At 32.9% G+C, this 8,392-nt stretch overlaps 1 protein-coding gene and 1 long non-coding RNA gene across 3 annotated transcripts in view; one reads left to right on the top strand and one right to left on the bottom strand.

Annotated features, from left to right (window-relative positions):
* The window catches only part of LOC117110350, a 6,915-nt gene extending 2,961 nt beyond the window's left edge, over positions 1–3,954 (top strand). Inside the window, exon 3 of the long non-coding RNA XR_004445680.1 lies at positions 3,937–3,954. This is a non-coding gene — a long non-coding RNA (uncharacterized LOC117110350). The remainder of the gene's footprint in view (positions 1–3,936) is intronic.
* Positions 1–8,392, bottom strand: part of LOC117110347 (tripartite motif-containing protein 45-like) — a 29,891-nt gene that overhangs the window by 3,534 nt on the left and 17,965 nt on the right. Inside the window, exon 2 of one of the 2 annotated variants that reach the window (XR_004445679.1) lies at positions 9–373. The exons of the other annotated variant lie outside the window; for it this stretch is intronic. The gene's annotated coding sequence lies outside the window, so the exon portion shown is untranslated. Of the gene's footprint in view, positions 1–8; positions 374–8,392 lie in introns of those variants that run through there. 2 annotated transcript variants of the gene reach the window in all.

The raw sequence follows: 8,392 nt of genomic DNA on the forward strand, positions 1-8,392 counted from the left end.
GTAGAGCACAAGTACTGTCTGCAATCCTGGCAGTAGTATTTTACCTGTTCATCCTTTTCACAAACACTACATTTCATCTGATCTCTCTCTGAAAATTGTTCGATAGTTTCTAATAAATTATTTAGAAAGGTATTTGGTGGAAGCTTCTGAAGCCCACCCTCCGGAATTGTATATAATTTTGAGCAAGTTGGGCAAGTCAGCTTACCCTTAGTCTTAACCCAATCTTCCAGGCATGCCAAACAGAAACTATGGAGGCAGTTGAGAGATTTTGGATTTTGAAGTCTCTTAAAGCAGATGGTACACTCCAAGACCTTCTCATCAACATTTTCCAGAAATTGATCCAACTTACTGGTAGCCATCTTAAATTGAAATCCTGTGAATTAAAAAATATTTTTGACAATTATTGTTTAGGATAGATACATAATAATAATAATATTAATGTATACTTATATACCTTATAATGTGCCAAATGGTCAAATAACCCCTATTAACAGGATACTTAAATTCTTTTCATTGTAACCCTTATTAAGGGGACACATACATTTTTTTTCATTGTACCACAACAACTACAACAATCTAAAAAAAAACTTTAAATATCGACACCTTTTTGAACAATGAAGCAGAATTTTCTCCCTTAGTTGGAGAGAACATAGGTATAGGCCTTAAGCCGGGCTTATGTTGCCCCTACGACTCAACTCAACTGACATCAATTGAACTTTTGCAACTGAGAGCACTGAGATTTGTGCGACTGAAGGCTACATAAGTGCTCCTGCGATTGAAAGCAACTGAAAATACCCAGTTGCTCTCAGTTGCCCACGTGCTCTATATTCTAGCGATTCAAGGCAACTGAAAATGCTAACAAAGTTATGTCTACCAAAATAATTTGACATGGTTTATGTAATGTAATGGCGTTTGCAAGACTTGTGAAATACTTTATTTCATGTAACAAATCATAAAAGACTATTATAATGCCTATTGTAGTCATAATAGGAAGCTTATACAAATGTACAACCATTGACCATTGGCCATTTTGCGATTTTAGTAAACATTCTTTTCAGACATTATTTATAGGTCATTAGAACATGATCTCAGGGCTGCTGGAAATAAATCCATAGTAATATTGGCGTTATTAATATGATTAGCAAAATTGAAGTTTCGCTAATCGCTAGCAGGGAAACAGTTTTAATTGAAAATATTTAGCCATAACAATTAGTCTGTATTCTGAGGGAAGTCTGTACAACATGTTTTATTTTAAATGGTAGGTAAACAAAGGTAATTGATTTTTAGGTAGAAACTTTAAACAGTTATAATAATTAATAAATTTCGAAATGTAAAATTATTTATAGCAATTGATAGCCAATTAAGTATATGCATATTTTCTCTTGTTTTCCATTTTGATAACAACATTCATTGTTTTATAATAACTTATATATGCATATTATGGTTATATAGATGTAGGATTATTGCTTTTATTTTTACATTTTGAAAAAGTATTTATATTTAATAATTTTAGTGAATTATAGTTTGCTTTGGCAATAAATATGCCAAGTTTATAGACCCACACAATACAATTGATTGGCGACTGTTTTTGAGGGTTTCACGAAACATAATACAGGGAGGGAACCCTAAGTATTTAAGGTAATACACAAATTGAATTTGAATTTTAACTTTGGAAAGTCAAATATTTTGGTATGGGAAAGAAACAGAAAATATCTTTGGTGGATAATTATGTCCCACAGAAATTAATGACTGTGTTGAGTACAAAATTTATGAAAATGTGGGACTATGATACTGTGTATCGACCTCCATCTATGAAGTTGTGTCCCTGCCCCCTCCCCACCCCCCCATTTCCTGGACTGCCACTGACAAAAAGATTTAATACTGTTTATATTATATCTTCAAAATGTATTAAGACCTCAAAATATCAAAAATATCTGTGCTCAATGGAGCTCCGCCCCCGAAAAGGTTCTGTTGCTTGGTAGACCATAGTCATTTTGGTCCACTTTCCACAAATTTGCACCTACCCAATAAAAACCTGTGTACAGGCCTGATTTAGTATTAATGTCTTACACGTTTAATATTTAGTAGGCCTGTATACCTCTATCAACATTTTTTTCATCTCAGATAACATAATAATTTGCTTCAGTATTTTAATTTGTTTGAAGCATTAAGATATTGATTGGATCTATTGCACTGAACAACATAAATTAATAAAATATTTACCTTAAAATTTTCTGTTAAATTTTAGGTGTGCATGAAATGTCTGCAAAAATAGAAATGGGTTTTTCCAGGTTAGTCATGTGACCTTATAGGCTGGTTTCTTTGTGAGTGCAATCAAGCATGACATGATGAAATCAGTCATGCAGTGACTTAGAACTGCTGTAAAGTTGAGGTACTGTAGCGTATTCATTGTTCTAGCTGATATCAATCCAAGTCAAACTTATATTCAGGTTGCAGTTAAAAATAGGCTCCCAGTGGGAGCATGTGTCTACTGCCTTATACAGGAGTTTTTATTTTTGAATTTAATCTTACGTTCTTCAATATGCAGATGTGTTTGTCATTGTAGTGTATCTGAATTTTTCGTGAAAATTGTCTTTCATAACAATATTCTGTATACTACTAGGCCCACTGTATTATTGCACTAAAAACACTAAAAAAGATTAATTCTTGGAATCACCGCGTTATGTCATTGATCTCGAAAAGTACTACCATATTCTAGAAGGCGTCCTTTAAATGATGGTTAAAGGCGTTCATGACGAACGCGTGCTGCGTCTCTGTAACGCATGTTCAAATTTGAACGCAATTAAGTTTGAATTCCAAACGCTATTCGATTTTCAGTAGAGCGCCCCCCACCTGGTGGTAGTAGTACCCATCATTCCTCCACCGGATTTACCCTTTTCTGCCATTTTTAATTGCTACATCATGACATAGTGTCTATGGCCCCCGATGGGGGCACTTGGACATAAAAACAATTCTATTTATGTTTACAAATGTGTAAAAAATGACAAACAAAAATCAATGATCAATCAACCAACAATTTAAACATTTGATTTGGTTAAATTTACATATGTATAAAGACTAAACAATTAAAATTATATAAAAGGCAGAATAAAAATGTGTATAAAGACAATTAATAATTAATGAAAAAAATTAAGTAATATAAAAATAATTATAAAAATCAAAATTTAAAGGTAATTCAAAATTGAGGGATTTCACTGTTCCCTGAAACAAATAATAACAATAAAATAATAATTCAATAAATGGATCCTCATCCATGCAATTAAAAACCCTTTATTACTTACAGTGCACAGTACTGAAAATGGAGAAATTGAAGATGTCAAACATTTTTTACTAAATTGTCCCACTTACAATATCATTAGAAAACAACATTTAACAAATCTTGAAAATGACCTACTCTGTAACGATTATGATACATGGACACTTTTTTCAACAACAAATGATGATATTAAAATTAAATTATTTAAATTATTCAGTCTTCTAATATTTGTGATACCTCTATTTTTGATAATTTCTGTAAAAATACATCATGAATGCGTGGGAGAAACGCTCACAACTAAACAATTCACAACAATAGTATAAATGTATTTTTGCTTATTAAATTGTGTAATAATATTTTTGTTGTAAGACGTTTTAATCTTTAGATTATTTTTAGGTTAGTTATTTTAAGTATTTACATTACAGTAGACCTGTATTTCTGAGTATGAAATGTGATTTTTTTTATCTCATCTTTCATCTCATGGGAAAATGTTTAATATTTTTCGGATAAAATTCCACATTATTATAAATGATTTGATGAAGAGGCCTGCAAACTTACAGAGAGTGATATGCAAAAAAATGTGAAGGTCTAGAAGTTTACAGAACTCTGTTTTGCTTGTTTTGATCCTAATGCACATTAAATTATTTTTTTTATTCAAGATCTGAAAATATCCAGAGGTGACGGAACTAGGGGGTGCTGTGTTATGGAGAGTCATGTGTGACTGGAAATGGCTGCATCAGTTGGTTGTTATCATGTGCCAGTGATGTTGGAGTATATCACATTCAAATTCAAAGACAGTACAGTACCATTATGAAATCACATGTAAGGACACATACAGGGGAAAGACCTTATGAATGTGAACATTGTGGAAAGAAGTTTAGTAGAAGTGACACTTTGAAAATACATTTAAGGATACATACAGAAGAAAGACCATATGAATGTGAATATTGTGGAAAGAAATTTTATCAAAATAGCAATTTGAAAACTCATTTAAGGATACATACAGGAGAAAAACCTTTTGAATGTGATTATTGTGGAAAGAAATTTTATCAAAGTAGCAATTTGAATACTCACTTGAAGATACACAAACGAAAGCAACCTTTATAAGTGTGAAAAGAAACTAAACACAGTATCAATTTGAAAACTCATTTGAGGATTCAGAAGATAAATCACTTGAATGCGAACATTTTGAAACATTTGTGATTTGAGGCTGCAAATAGGAAAAATGTGATCATTGTGAAAGGAGATTCCATGCAAGTGTGGTAATTGTGGAACAAATTTTTAATCAAATTTGAACATTGAAAAACATGTGTATTTTATACAGCACAGACACCATGTGTATGTGAACATTGTGGAAAAAAGTTCAATATGAATAACACTTTAAAAAACATTTAAGGATACATAACAGAAGAGAGACAATTATGAATGCGACATTTGTGGAAAGAAATTTAGAAACAGTTTATCACTTTGAAAGTACTTTAAATTTAAGAGTGTGCATACACAATGTTAAGAATTCTGTAGGTAAAATGATTATCTGAAAAGAAATTTGATATCATATTTTTAACAATGTGGAAGAATTTGAAAAGAATGTTTATGCAATTAAAAGAACACTTGTGTACATACCAAACATAAATTGGAAGAAACATGAATCTAATTAATTTGAAGTTATGCTGTAGTACTGTACCTAGCAATTTTAAAAGACAGCTAAGAAAATATAAGGAATGATTTTGCATTGGTAAGAAGAATTTAAAGACGTATAATTTGATCTTTTCCTATCCTTGATAAAATCTTTTGAGAAATAATTAATTTTATTAAATTTATCATAGTATTGTGTAGACTGGGTTCCAGTCCCTAATCTTTCTCTTAATCAGTTGAAATGCTTAAGAATAAATCGAATTTGGCACAAATGGTGTTCCATATTACTTATTTGCATGGTGTTCCATAGTATACTTTTCAATTCTCATCAAAAAAGGTTTCTCAACATAAACTGACGCTGGTGGCGCTTTCCGAAATGCGCTAATACTACGAAAAACTTATCCATAAATTAGAGACTTGTAAACAGGTACAGTACTTGTTTTAGTAAAATTTAGTGTAATTGTATCCGCAACTGAAGAAGAAAAAAATAGCTGATAGTAGTTGTTTTGGTGCTTGATGTTTGTGGTCATGTAATACACAGTATTTATTTAATTCACTCAATAAAACTGAGTTATCATCAATTGGAAAATCTGTTTGTTAATTTACTAGTGTTGATGAAAATTTTGAAGAAAAAAGTCAGTGATTTAAAAAAATATGTAGGATGTTGCTGTACATACAAGAGAGATGTCATGAGAATGTGAATTGAGGTTTAATGAAATTGGGATACACATGGAAGAGACATTATTCTGAATGTGTGTGTGTTTCTTTTTTTTATTTTTTTTATTTTTTAATATGTTTAAATGCATGCATCAATTTTGAGATCACACTTGATGATACAAGAGAGAGAGATCATGTGAATTTTACGGGGAATTTTCTTATCATTTTTTAAATCGTCTGCAAGTCAAGACTTGGTTTATGCACAAGTGCAGATGCTTTATTTCTAGGTTTTTATAAAACGATACCACTTTTCATTTACATCAGTTGTTTACATCAACTCGAAGGTATTATTGCATGCAGTAACCAATGCAATTTAACAAAAGATGCACATCTCCACACGCGAACGTTGTACATTATTGATACATAAAACGATACAAGTTGCGAGTACATCCGTTGGTTATTAATCTGTGTGTCATATATTTTGATGGTGTTACTATTTTATTATTATTTATTTCGAAATGTCTGTTACATCTGATTTGTTTTGACCACGAACTTTTTAAGTGCTTCTCTATAAACTACAATTTGATTCGTGAAAATTGACCAACAAAATTAAAAGTTAAAGCAAATGAAAATTTACTATTTTTTTTTGCATTTCAACAATGTTGTGACAAAAGGAAAATTTTCGAGTAGATACAGAAAATGAATGTTTTCTGCGGCGAACGTGTTTCTCATTAACCACTGGACACCACCTCATCTATACTAAATAATTGTTGAAATAAGGAATATAATTGCAGTATGATGTTAGTGCAAAAAGTCATTTTGCGCGATTCCCATGGCAACTGACATGCACGTGAAGATGCCAAGTTCAGTACAGTACAATTTCCCACTCGTATATACTTTTCCAGTCAAGACAGCCCATTTTTCCCCTTCTTAATTCATCTTAATCATCTGAGCGCATTATCAACGTTTTATACCTCATCCACCTCTACAGTACTTTCGACCATGAGAAATTAAAAAGAACATTTTACAATGAAAACAAAAAAAAGTGCCAGTAAAATCGTAACTTTAGTATCCCGGAATCGTGGGAGTGGCTTTGAAAGAAAGGTCTCTCAAATATATTTTATGTATATTTACGTGTTTTTTCTCAATTGTTTTCTGGGGCGGATGCAGGATTTAGCGATTGGGGTGCGTGCAAGGGCGCAGATTTGTTTTTTAAAGGGGGGGGGGGACATTTCGTGGAAATAGTACATGTAGATGGCCGGAAATGACACTTACGGTATATAGTAAATTTCATCATCACCACATCAATTTATATTAAAATGAAGAGCCAAAAAATTCTCACGATCTTTTATCATCGATATTCGGCAACCACAGAGACCTAATTAATGGGTGTGATGTACCATATTAAAATATAATTAAAAACATTGTCTTATTTATGTATTTATTTTATCTACTTCAAAGCCGTGAGTCCACAATGGGGTCCACAACCACCTCAGCCCCATCATGGTTAGGACTGAGGCGAGAAAATCGGAGGAAATAGTACCTTTAGAGGACCGGAAATGACACTTTTAGGCCTATAGATTAAAATTCATCATTACGTCACCAGTATAGTCTATATGAAGCGCCAGCAAATTTCTCATGATCTTTTATCAGGGATTTTCGGCAACCACCGAAATTTAATTAATACGAGTAATGTATCGGAAAAAAACTACATCTCAGCCCCACCATTTGGCGCGGAGGTGGTAACATTTGGGGAACTACAAATAGTTTCTCTAGATGCCGGATATGACACTCAGTCTTATATAGTAAAATTCATCATCATCGATCTAATTCACATCATTGATCGAGTTCCTAGTCCACATATCAAGCACCCTGAGCATCTTACATTAGATGGATGTGCGCTATATAAAACTACATTATTATTATTATTATTATTATTATTATTATTATTATTATTATTATTATTATTATTATTAATCACTGTTATCTACCCTATTCAAAGTTATCTTTAAAGTATTTACTTTACTTTATTTCTTGTGCCGAAAGCCAATCTTACATTTTCTCGTTTTTCTCATCTCATATTATAATAAAGGCACGCGCACCCGAGTAGCGTATTATAGTTAATTCAGGTGTTTGTGGGCAGATACCGGTATGTTGCTATAAAATGAGATGTACTCTGGCTGTACGGCGCTCTTTCCTTACAACTAGGGTCATTTATGTAGCTTTTTCCAACAATTTTCAGGCATCTTCTTGCCTTTGAAATTACATTGCAGACGAAAAGTGAGGGAGGCCCCTTAAATATATGTGGGGGACGTGTCCCCTGCTACACGGCGTTCTTCGTCAATGTCACCTTAAAAATATGTGGGGTACGTGTCCACTGCCCCTATGATCTGCGCCCTTGGGTGCATGAGAGTCCACACCACCTCAGTCCCAACATGGTTGGGGTGAGGTGCGAAAGTTGTGAGAATATAGACCTCTCTGGGTGCCCGTAAAATTGCACTCTCATACCTTAAAAATCTTGCCAGTAATTCATGTAAACAATATAATACAACAGTTATTTTTTTCAACACAATTAAGGGGTGCGCCAGCATTTTATGTATATCCCCATCTATTAGTTATGAACCCCATAAAGATGCATTTAGTGGATATGTACAGGGAGGGCCTACGGCCTACCTGACTTTCTGTTGGTCTTTTAATCTTGCACACGTTACTCTTATCTTCAAAAGGATTGAAAGAAAATATGGAAGGATATGAATTATAGGGGCGTCGGCAGGAATTCTTATTCAATGTGGGTGTGTGTGTAGCATAGGCCGCGTCCAGGGT

Source organism: Anneissia japonica, unplaced genomic scaffold (genome assembly GCF_011630105.1).
Source record: "Anneissia japonica isolate Jap-2015-1 unplaced genomic scaffold, ASM1163010v1 scaffold3206_len47232_cov124, whole genome shotgun sequence".
NCBI lineage: Eukaryota > Metazoa > Echinodermata > Crinoidea > Comatulida > Comatulidae > Anneissia > Anneissia japonica.